Genomic DNA, 13,118 nt, shown 5'->3' with positions numbered 1-13,118 from the left:
GAACCTCCATACTGTTTTCCATAGTGGCTGTATCAATTTACATTCCCAGTAACAGTGAGTGCCCAAGGTTTCCCTTTTCTCCACATCCCCACAGCTCTTGTTATCTGACCATTAGTTTTTGCTGTTGGAAGACTGAGCACTCAGCACTGGTAAAAGATAGGTTTACATTGATGGTGAGGGTCCATAGTATTGAGTCCATGCATTGCCTCCATCCCTGGTGCCATGGACACTTAGCTCATGAACTCATTGCTCACGCTAGGTACAGAGGCTGACTGAAGTCCAGAGTAGATTATCTTATTTATCCAATTATTAAGAGCCTCATCCACTTTGGAGATCTCTTAATGAGCATTCTTACAGCACACAAATATCCTCACATTCTGAGACCATCTCTCTTTCCTAGACCTACTTGTCTTCAGCCTTCTAATCCTGTTCCTCTCAAGTCTCTTCATTGTCTGGACAGACAATTAATTGAGGTACATTCATACTTCTCCTCTAGGCAAAGAGGAAATAGAATGAACCAATATAAGTTCTGCCCACTAGGCAGATTTCCCTTCACCACTGCTCCTTAAGGGCCACCCTACATGGGGCTGTAATGCCGCTGTATTCATTTCTAGCTACTGACAATATATTGTCAGGTGCCAGCTGTAAACTAGGCTCAGAATTTTCCTCTTCCATCAGCTGGTCACAAGGTCCTTCCCAAGAGGCCAGAAGTGTGGGTTGAGGAATAGCTGGATGTGAAATGCAAGCAGAGAACTAGCTGAACTATTTCAAAACACAGGAAAAAAAAAAAAAAAGAATTGATCAATATAGAGTAATGGACAGATAATGTGAAATAAAGGGAATAGAGCAAAATGTTAATTGCAGAATCTAAGTGGTGGGTATATGGGTGCTCCACTGTACAAGTCTTTCAATTTTTCTATATGTTTGAAATTTTTAATAAAGTGTCGAAAAACAATAGGTTGGCTGGGAATACTGGCCCCTACTTACTCAACTGAATTCTGCCTCCCAGAGCTGTTAGAGCCCAGTTTTGTACATATTACTTCTGCTTGATGATGAAGTGCTGCTAGGCATACCCCTCTTCAGGGCATGATAGATTGAGTAACACACCATTCATGATGATAAGTCAGCTTTCATGGTCATTTGGTACTACAGTCAATTTAATCTCTACCAGCCTTGAGCAAGCTATAGTCTCAAAAGGAAAAGAATGATTTTCCCAGTAGGATTTTGTTTTGCTCCAAAATCTTAAGGGGCTACACTGTGATTCTTATATCCAGATTTTTCACAAGCTTTATACAGTATCTCAAACTGCCACAAACACTTCAAGCACCATTAGATAGTTTGGGTCATAAGGGCTAGATGACAGAGTAGCTTAGACAAGCTGAACTGTTCTCTTATTCTGGATTTGATCCAAATCAAGTATTAGGTTCCAGGTTATTCAGTCAATGGGTTCGCGTACAGATTACTCAGTAAATGTGGTATCTGTTGCCCCCCAAACCGAGAATGATACGCTATATATTGAATCTTTTTCTTAAAGGTAGGGATGGAAGCTGGGGTTTTTTATGCAACTTATTTTTCATTTTGAAGATGATGTCTCAACATTCCCCAGGCAGTTGGAGTCCGGGACACTTCTTTGAGGTGATACATTGGAATTTTTGTCAATTTCTTGCCACTCCCTAGTATGTATATATCTCATCAGGGAGTTGAGGAGACCTGCTGCTTACTGCTCTCTAGTTTTATAAGAATGAATGTCATTAATGTATTGGAGCAATGCAGTATCTAGTAAGATGGTGAGATAGTCAATCCCCATAAACATCAGATTATGACCCAATACTGAACACAAGTAGCTCTGAATCAAGAGAATAGAGCTATACAACTGACCTTCTAGGTGAAAGCAGTCGCCTCTTCTGTTGTTGGCTTATTGGGAAATAGGGAAAAAGCAATTTCAAGATCAATAGCAGCCTACCAGGTACCAAGGGCTGTTGATTTTTCTCGGATAAAGAGGTCACATTTGAATCAGCAGCTACAAAAATAAAGTTACTATCTGATTAAGTTTATGATAATCCAAAAAAAAGTATCCAAAACACACATCAAACAGGTGAGTGAAATGGAGATAAGAATCGCCAATTAACCAACTATAAATATTCCAAGTCTTCTATGGCACCTAGTCACCAAAATTCCCCCAATGGACATGACATTGTCTTTAGTTTATAATTTTGGTAGGGAGAAAACTCTTAAGAACTTCCACTTGGTCCTTTCTACCGTAAAAGGCATGATTTCATGGGTTAGAGAGCAAAATGTATATATATATTTTTTTCTTTTTTTTTAACCAGTAGCTAAGTACCTCTATCCCAACTATAAACTCGAGAACTAGGAAAATAAACACAGGGTGGATCTGAAGACCCATTGGGTCATTGTGAGAAGAATGACAGCCAAACTTCATCACATACCTCTCTTAAGTGGACCACAGTAGAATTTGAGTCCCTTAAGGATTAACTCTGGCTCTGAGGCAGTAACTAATAATTCCCAAGAGGTCTGGGTGTTTATCTTTCCCTAGATTCAGTTACCATGGTAATAGGCATGAATCCCCTTGGGAAAGACTAAGGAAAAAGAGTTTCGTATACATCTAAGTTATCACAGCATCCTTCCACAAGGGTTCCTTCATTCAAGTGGTCCTCGGACAATGAACTGATTAGGAAATGGAAAAAGGGTAAAAGGCCATGACTCCTCATTGTGATGGCTGATGTCAGGACTCTTTTAATATATCTAAAGATTTTTTTCCTGTTTTCACAATTTAAGTAGAAACTTAGTAGATGGTCTGTTTTGGCCATGAGTAGGCACTATCAAAGTCAAACTATTCTGTTACACTGGTCGGAATGGCCATCATCAAAAAGTCTACAAATTATAAATGCTGGAGGGGGTGCGGAGAAAAGGCAACCATCCTACACTGTTGCTGAGAATGTGATTTGGTGCAGCCACTATGGAAAACAGTATGGTAGTTCCTTAAAAAACTAAAAATAGAGTTATCATGTGATCCAGCGAATCCCACTCCTGGGCATATATCTGCAAAGGATGAAAACTCTAATTCAAAAAGATGCATGCACTCCAATATTCGTAGCAGCACTATTTACAATAGCCTGGAAGCAACCTAAATATATAATGGAATATTACTCAGCTATAAAAAGAAGAATAAAATAATGCCGTTTGTAGCAACATGGATGGACCTAGAGATTATCATACTAAGTGAAGTAAGTCAGACAGAGAAAGACAAATATCATATGATATCACTTATATGTGGACTGTAAAAAAAATTGATATAAATGAACTTACTTACATAACAAAAATAAACTTACAAACATGGAATCAAACTTATAATTACCAAAAGGGAAAAGGAGGAGGCATAAATTAGGAGTTTGGAATTAACAGATACAAACTACTATATATAAAGTAGATAAACAACAAGGACCTATTGTATAGCACAGGGAACTATATTCAATATCTGTATGAATATATTAATAATCTGTAATGGAAAAGAATCTGAAAAAGTACACACGTATAGATGTATATATAAAACCGAATCACTTTGCTGTATGCCTGAAGCTAATACAACACTATAAATCAAGTATACTTCAATTTTTAAAAAGTCAAACTATTTTCTAGGATTACTTGCTGCCTATTATGGTAGCCATGCTCTTATTTTTCCATTGGTTAAGTGGCACTCTATAGCCTCTGCCATTCTGGTTTATGATTATCTACACTGAAATCAAGAAATGCATTGCAATAGCAGAGTATCTCATCTCATCCTGACCTTACAGAGGAGAGCTACTGTGGTTCCTTTTAGAGACGTGTGGCTCTCCGCACCAGTGTATTTTCTATGCCATAATGAAAGGAATGTTCTCTGAGCCTTCTTGAGCAATTTAATTAGGAAAGGGGTGAGTGACTGATAAATCCACATTTAATAAATCCACCCCATAATCCCCAAATACCAAAGTCTTTTGATTTCTCTATGTCATATCAAAGAGTTTCTGGTATCTCAGTTTCATGTAGCATAAGCCACATCAGGTTTCAATCAACCAATCAAGCAGTTAGATCCTCTAAAATTAAATAAATTTATGTCAATGTAGAATTGTGTCCCTAATCTCTTGAACTCCATGTTCACACGTATTATCCATTTTGTGTTCAAATAAATTACAAAATTTTGCAATTCTGCTAAGTAATGTTTAACTTTGTAATTGGTCCCTTGGGGCATGAGACACTATGACGTTATTTATACGTCTGGATGTAATCAGAGGGGATAAGAGGGGTATGAGGAAAATCGGCATTCACTTGCAAGGGAACTATCCCAGGTGAAGTCATAAGAAAGGCTTTTCAACCAGGGCATGGAGAGGCACATCAGACAAAGGCAGGGAAGGGGGGCTTCTGCTGTCAAGAGAAGCTCAGTGGGACTTAAGCTTCTTGGTATCAGCCAGATCCTCCCACTTCCCCATTCCAATCTCATGGTGCTACCCTTTCCCGATGGATGCCCCAACTTTTGCCTGAAACATTAGACAAGACTATAGATTGAACCTACGTTAATCCAACAACCCATTCAGCCGTGTGAGATTCTTTTAGGGCAGTCATTAGAACTCCTTGGTTCTCTAACTATGCCTTGAATTAAGAATTGAAAACCCAGAGACTTTCATTTTCTTTCTTTAAGCACATCTAGAAACAGCCAGCACAAGCCACAGCCTTCATATTCCCTATGCCCTTCACATGGTCTGTGATGGCAGCCAGTTTGATCACTAAGGCATTGTCTTCAATGTGTACTTTTCACTCCGGGTAACCACAGATGACAGTTGAGGTAACTGTTCGCAACTGTGTACGATGCACCATTCCAGCTACCTCATTCTCTTAAACAGATCGTCGCAGCTTTCAACTGCAGCCAGGTCAGACGACCAATCCCACTTTCTGATTTCACTGAGGTAGTATTGTCTGCAGTCACAGCTGATGCTGTTCAGGATTATTTGTTTTATCTAGCACGTTTTAATGAAGAGAGATTTGTTATATAATATTATCTTAAGAATTTCCAGGAAATTTTGGATGATAACGTAGCCAGGACAAACATTCAACCTCATTGTGGAAGGTCCCAAGGGAAATTCCACTCCCACTGCTACCATTTATAGACACGTACAAGGCTAGAGACAAGACAGTAGAAAGGAGTTCCAACACTCCTTTCCTGCAAAGAATCAAGTGCTTCACTGCATAGACACAACCACTTCTCACATAGCTCATGTGTTGCAACTGATCCTGCACAGGTGTATTAACTTGGATGGACTAATTGGAGTCTGGGATTTTGTTTTTGTTTTCCACCCTTGCTTCTACGGGAAAGCATGCTAGAAGAGAGTGCAGCGGATACTGAATGACCCGATCTTCATTCCTGCCACAATCAGAAACACTTTTTGCCCAGTAAATATATTCCTGAGAAACAAAAGCATTCACATGTAAAGATCTATGTAAGAGTGTCTATTACAGGTGCTTTTGTAGCAGTAAAAATCCGTAAACAAAGTGAAGCCCCAACCCTAAGAACATGGTTGAATTAATTACAGCCCATGCACATCCAATGTTATCATTAAAAAGAAGGAAATAGAGTCCTATGAGGTGACTTAAAGCGATTTCCTTAGGCTGCTGTTGACAGAAAAGCAAACTGAAAAAAAAAAATGATCTTGTTTTTGCCAAAAAGAATGAAAAGAATATACAATGCATAATGTACATGATTATATGAATGTAATTTAAAAGCTGCAGGAAAAGAGGCACTAAGTTTAGAACATGGGTTATCTGAGGAGACATGGAGTGATATATGTACGAGGGAAGGGAAGACCACACCAAGGGGGAAAGAGGAAAAGACAGACTACATTTGAAAATTGCGTGATGGATTCTGGGAAGGTGACAATGGCAGCATCAGCATAGTTTTTCAACCTCGACAATCTCCACATAACAACAGCAGATCGACTAGATAGCAAAACCAAAGCACATGAAAAATATTTACAACTAGGTTTGCCAGATTTAACAAATAGAAATACAGGATGCCCAGTTAAATTGGAATTTCAGATAAACAATGAATAATTGTTTAGTACAAGTATGTCCAAATATTTCATGGAAATAGAAACGCTAGGTCTAAAAGGGGGAGGGGAACAGAACCAGAAAAATCCCAGAAAGCAGACCACAGTATTTTTTAACATTACACAAAAGCAACAGAAGAGGGAGCTCTATTAAATTAGAAATGCTTTCCTGAACTCCATCTTATTTCTTTATAAGTCCAGGAAAACTGATTTCACACAAAAATAAGAAGCAGAATAGTATCAAGGTCAAATCCCACATAAAATTATTTTAAGCAAAAAGGGATAAGAAGCATAATAATGGCCCCTAAAACAATGAAAGCAACCAAAAAGACATGGCCACAAAGCAAATAAAAATTATACTGTTTCAAAATAATTATCATTAAGAAAATTAGAGAAAACACACAAAAAATAAATTTGAAAAACTCAGAAATTAGTTGACAGAACTTAAGGAAGAATAAGAATCAAAAGGAAAAAATCATTTCATAAATAAAAACTAAACTAGAAAGAACACAAGAGCAAGTAAATGCAACAGATAATACATCAAGAGAAATAGAAAATGAAAAAGAGGGAAAAACTTATTTGATCAGAAAGAAATGAAGAGGGAGAAAGGGTGTATAGCTCAGTGGTTGAGCTCGTGCCCATCATGTACAAGGTCCTGGGTTCAGTCCCCAGTACCTCCATTAAAGATAAATGAATAAGAACCTAATTACCTCCCTCCCTTCCCAAGAACCACCCCCCCAAACAAAACAAACAAACAAACAAAAAAGAAATGAAGGGGTGGGTAATAGCTCAGGGGTACAGCACATGCTTAGCATGCACAAAGTCCTGGGTTCCATCCCCAGTACCTCTATTAAAAAAAAAATAGAAGAAAAAAATATTTTTAAAAAATTTTATTGAGTTACAGTCAGTTTATAATGTTGTGTCAATTTCTGGTGTTCAGCACAGTTTTTTAGTCCTACATGAATATACACATACTCATTTTCATATTTTTTTCACCGTGAGCTACTACAAGATCTTGTATATATTTCCCTCTGCTCTACAGTATAAACTTATTTATCTATTCTATATATACCTGTCAGTATCTACAAATCTCAAACTCCCATTGTGTCCCTTCCCACCCCCTCCCCACTGACAACCACAAGTCTGTATTCTATGTGAGTCTGTTTCTGTTTTATATTTAAGTTCATTTGTCTTCTTCTTCTTCTTCTTTTTTTTTTTTTGATTCCACATATGAGTGATATCATATGGTATTTTTCTTTCTCTTTCTGGCTTACTTCACTTAGAATGACATTGTCCAGGGACATCCATGTTGCTGCAAACGGCATTATGTTGTCATTTTTTATGGCTGAAACTGTTCATTGTATAGTTGGAATTCATTGTATTTCATTGTATAAACATACCACAACTTCTTTATGCAGTGTCAATGGATATTTAGGTTGTTTCTATGCCTTGGCTATTGTAAATAGCGCTGCTATGAACATTGGGGTGCAGGTGTCTCTTTGAATTAAGGTCCCTCTGGATATATGCCCAGGAGTGGGATTGTTGGATCATATGGTAAGTCTATTAAACATTTTTTGAGGTAAATAACACATTAGATATCAATATGGATATTGGTAGGACGATGTGGATAGGAAATAGCTGTCATTATCGTTTTACTATTACTTTTAACACTTTCATTTTCTTTTTCAAACTCTTGCTAAGTTAAAGGCAAATGGGGAAAATCCTTGGATTGCTGTAATATTAAGCAGAAAGTAAATGAAAACAGATGTAGACTAAACAAGTTGGTTTAAAAACAAACTGAGATTCATCATTCAACACGTATTTCTTGAAACTTTTCACCTCTACTCTTGCCATTTATTTCCACTATGACTTTAGGGTCCTCATCAACTCACCCATAATAATTCCTGACTGACCAACAGCCCCGCAGGGCCCCACTAAAATTTTGTTCGCAACATTTGGATTGTTGACTTGTGTTCAAAGGTCACTCCCTCCCTAGCAACTTTTGAAAATGAAGGCCTTAGAGGTGGGGCCCAAGCTGTTTTGGTCCATTCATAATCATTCTGGACAATCTGTTCTAATGGGTGCTCGCTGTCCTTCTTGAAGAAAGATGCCATCAAGTTTATTAATCATTTTACGACTCAGCTACTTATACAAGCATATTCATATTACAGTTTCAGTACAATACTGGATTTCAGTGATTTAAGTTTGGGGCATAGCTGCTCCCACTATGCTGTGACTAACCCTCAGATTATTAGCTTCTATTTATTGAGAGCTGCTCTCTCAAAGTTATGTAACAGTTGTTCTCCATCCAACTACCCTCAACTCCTAGAAAAATTATTTTTAAACCTCCCAGTCTCAGTAATAAGTGTCAAGACACTACCTTCCGCACATTTACCAACGTTGTCGACTGACCAAACCAGTGCAAAAAAAAAAAAAAAAAAAAAAGCACTGAAGCTGGTAAAGAGGGAGAACAGCATGGTTTGCATCCTTTGGTGCCTAGGGCGATCCCAGAAACAAAGTAAGGTCGCAGGTTTCAGTGGAGGAGGCAAGGCTCTGCTTAGCTCTAGAAAAGGAATCAGGAAGATACCAAAGTACCCAAAAATCCAGGAAGCGTCTTCCTCTCCGTTCTTCCAAGAGCTGGCATTAAGGGTAAAGGCCCTTGTACTGGGGACTTACTGGGAGTGTGGTGGGAAGGAGGAATAATGGAACAAGGGAATGTGACGGTGGCTGGTGCACCCAGCAGCCCCACGGGCTATTTGTGGATAAAGAGAGAAGGAGAGGGCGGGATCGGGGCCTCCATGGGCGAGGCCTGAGGGACCAGCGTGATCGTCATCCCAAGTCAAGGGCCCTCCCGCTCCGGGGTTTCCAGGAGCGGGTTCCTCCTCTGAGCGCGGCCTGCAGCCTGGCACTTGTCCCCGCGGTCCCCTCAGACCAACATTCTAGCAAACTCTGGTCAACGTCCTGCACCTCGGGCTCCAGCTCTGACGCCATCTCCCCTCCCTCGCCTCCCCAGCGCTGCACCCAAGAGTCAAGTCATCATCTCGTCCCTGCCCCAGGGAAGGACGCAGAGAACCCAGGGCCGGGCGCTCTTGCCGGCTTCTCCTGCCTGGGGTCTCTTTTATAAAGGCACTAATCCCATTCATGATGGCTTCACCCTCATGACCTAATCACATTCTAGAGGCCCCACCTCCTAATACCATCATATGGCGGGGCTAGGATTTTAACGTGTAACTTCGGGGGGAACCAGAACATGGAGGTCATAACACACAGGTAACTGACAGATGGCTCTTATCCAGACCACAGAAAGAACTGTTGGAATGAAAAAGATAGCAACCAAAGGGAAAAATCATCAAGAGACTTGAATGGACACTTCACAAAAGAGGCTATCCAAATAGTTAATAGACGTATTAAAAGGGATACAACCTCATATAAAATACTACAACTATGAGCTATTTCCTCATACCCACCCACCAGCTTGAAAAAAATTAAAGTGACTGACAATATAATGTTGGAGAGAATACGGAACAATGAGCTCTCTCACACATATAAATTAATACAACTCATTTGGAAGTGAAAATAAATTGAAGTTGAAATTATGCTGTGACTCAGCAATTCTACTCATACTCCTATACTCCAGAAACATACATTGTGCTGCAAAAGACATGTAGAATAATAGTTATGAACAATATTTTTCTTAATAGACAAGAATGGAAACAACCCAAGTGTCCATCTACAATGAAATCAATCAATAAATTGTGGTATGCTCATGCAATGGAATAGTATGCAGCAATGAATATGAACAAACCAATGCTACAACATGAATGAAACTCATACTTATCATGCAAAAGAAGCCATAAACAAAATAATACCTATTGCAGGATTCCATGTATACGAATTGCAAAATCATGCAATATTAATCTGTGGTGCTTGAAATAAAAATAATGGCTAAGATTGGGGAATGGAAAAAGGGTGGTAATTAGGAGGGACACAATGAGGGGTTTTTAAGATGCTGGTATAGTTCTATTTCTTGAGCTGAGAGATGTTTCCAGGGTATATTTTTTGATGGTTTATCAAGCTATGTACATATAATTTCTGCATTTTTATATGTATTTTATACTTCAATTATCATTTTATTAATGACAAATATGTATATACAACATGTTCATTATTGCATTGTCTATAATGTCATTGGATTCATCAGTTATGGTATTAGTTAAATAAATTGGGGTATATCCAGAAAATGAAGTACTTTGTTGTCATTTAAAATAATGTCTGTGGAAAACTTTCAGGACATTTTGCTAAGTGGAAAAATCAGGTTACAAAATGGTATATTCAGTGCAAGTCCATTTGTCTTTTTAAAAAATGTATGTGGCATGTGTTTCTGAGGTGGGGGGGTGGGGCTCAAATAAATTAACTGGAAGGATTCAGTCCAAAATATTAATAATGATTGTCTGAATGTCTCTAAGTGGCGATTACAGGTTTCTTTCTTTTTTCTTTTTTTGTCTTTCTCAATTTGATTTTTCTACATGTTCTACTTGTATTTTTTTAGTGTTAAGAAAGAGAGAGGGAGAAAAAAATCTATTCAGAGCTTTGTTGGCATTCCATTAAATACTCTTTTATATATTCCCTGATTCTATCAAAGTAGTCTTTTATTCTCCCCATGGTATCTGAATCAGGAAGAATGGCAAAATTAACCTATGATGTAAAGCATTAAACTAAAAATCTGAAATGGTTCAGTTAGAGCTTTCCTGTTGAGTGATCTTGTTTCTCCTGTTTGAGCTCTCTGAACTTAATATTCTGTTCCCAGTGTCCTGCTGGAACTTGGATTTAAAGTCATTCTATTTCTCTGTACATTTTCTCAGTGTTGGATTTTTTTTTTTCTGTCTACAAGAGACACAGCCAGAAAACCTGCAGACATAAACCATAGTAGGTGGCTTATTTTTTAAAAAGTAATAATACTCACACTAGATCCCATGTATGAAGTGCCTAATGCTGTCGGACACAGCACTAAAAACCTAACATTAATTAATCCTCACAACCCTAGGAGGTAGGTATCTTTATATCCATGTATTTCACAAATGGAGAAACTAAAGCTCAAACTGGTTAAGCAACTTGGCCAAGGTCACTTGGTTAGTAAATGGCAAAGCCAAGATTCAGAAGCAGGGAAGGGCCATGGAGGAGGGCAGACTCGTAAAAATGTCCAGAAGAGAGACTTGTGTAGTAAGCACTTAGGCTGCACAAATCTTCAGCCCCCAAGGGTCCCCTCCCCAAGGAAATCTGATACTGGAACAATGAGAGTGAAAATGTCAGGAATGAATCATCATAAGAAATCTGGCAATCTCAGGAATCTCTGGCCGTCTGACATTAGAGGCCCCACTCCACATCAAAGGCCTCTTATGTGCCCACCTCTTGGCTGGGCAGAACAAGACACTGGAAACTCTACCTTGAACCCCCAGACCTCCACTTCCCTGGGTTGTTCCATAAGAAGCACTTAGCAGGCAGTGAGGACAGCCTGGAACACACAACTATTGAGATGTCAGTTTTAGTGAATGCATCAGGGCGTTACGGAGAGGACTACGGACATCCAAACTGACAGTCATACAATTTCAAACACATGCTAATATGTCTACATTTTTACATTCCCCTTCTCCACATTTTGTGATTTTGATGCCCTATTTTACATCTTCATGCTTATTCTTTTGCTGTTAATTGTATTTATAATTGTTTTTACAAAAATTTTTAATTGCTTTTTAATCTATGTACTAGCTTATTGAAGTGATCTTCAGTACTTTAATACCTTCACCTTTCCTATAGATTCTTGCTTCTTTTCACTATGGACATTCAAGATGCTGACTACTAAGTGCCAAATAATTTCCTAGGCTCTGCTAAACATATAGGCACCACAGCAAAACCAAAATGGCCAAGGTCATCTTCCAGTCATTGCTTTCTAGCTACTAGTTAGAAGTACCCCCAGAGATGTAAATGAAGACATTAAATTGGGGTGGAAAGCTGGGAGTCAGAGGCCTAAAGCAGTGGTTCCCAAACTTGAGCTTGTATTAGAAGCACCAGGAGTTCTTGTTAAAACACAGTTTACTGGACTCCAAGCACACAGTTTTTCTGATTCAGTAAATCCAGTGTGAGGCCCGGTAATTTGCATTTTAACAAGTTCCCAGGTGATGCTGAGGTGGCTGGTCTAGGAGCACACTTTGAGAACCATTGGCCCTAGGAATTGGTACAGAAGATCTCAGCTGCGTGGGTTTTTAGACTGTAACGACAGCCCTTTCTTTCCTGGCCAGAGTGAGGAGGGAGATTTTAGGGGTGGTAAGCTGGTTCAGACAGGGCGGAGGAAAACCAGGACAGTGTGGTATCACAGAAACTAAGTAACAGGATTTCAAGGAGGGTAAAGTGAGCAGTTACACAAGATAAGGAAAGGCAGTAGTCCACTGGATTTGGCATTCAGGATGTCATCAGTGACCCCAGGGGGAGCAGTTCCATTGGAAACACCACCCTGGTAGTGGCGACCAAAGCATGGCCGCAGTGGTTTTGAGTGAAATAACTAGAACAGTTCTTGTAGACAACTCTTCCAAGTATCCTGGCCATGAAATTGTGCAGAGTTACAGGATAGTAACCAGGGAGGATGTGACTTAAGCAAGTGCTTAAGGAAAACACCATGAGTGAACAAGAGGTTGAGGTTACAAGGTAGAGAGTTGCTGGTCAGTGAAAAATCTCCCCAGAAAGTGAGAGGGATTCCAAGCCTGGTGTAGAGAGAAACCACTTTTCCTGAGACAGGAGGGAACGAGGCAGGACAGGCCAAGAGAGGGTTTGAGTTATAGGTGATTGGGGAAGGAATTGAGAGAGTTCTTGCCTAACGGCCTCTGCTTTCCCAATGGAGTAGGAAAGTCCTTAGCTAAGAGGAAGATAATGGGAAACGAGATTTGAGAAAAGAATAAAGAGTTTAAATTAACTGCTGGAATGGGGACAGTATAGCTCAGTGGTAGAGCACATGCTTAGCATCAGGAGGGC

This window comes from Camelus bactrianus, chromosome 15 (assembly GCF_048773025.1).
Source record: "Camelus bactrianus isolate YW-2024 breed Bactrian camel chromosome 15, ASM4877302v1, whole genome shotgun sequence".
NCBI lineage: Eukaryota > Metazoa > Chordata > Mammalia > Artiodactyla > Camelidae > Camelus > Camelus bactrianus.
The sequence above is the reverse complement of the archived record's forward strand: the minus strand, read 5'-3'. Positions refer to the sequence as shown.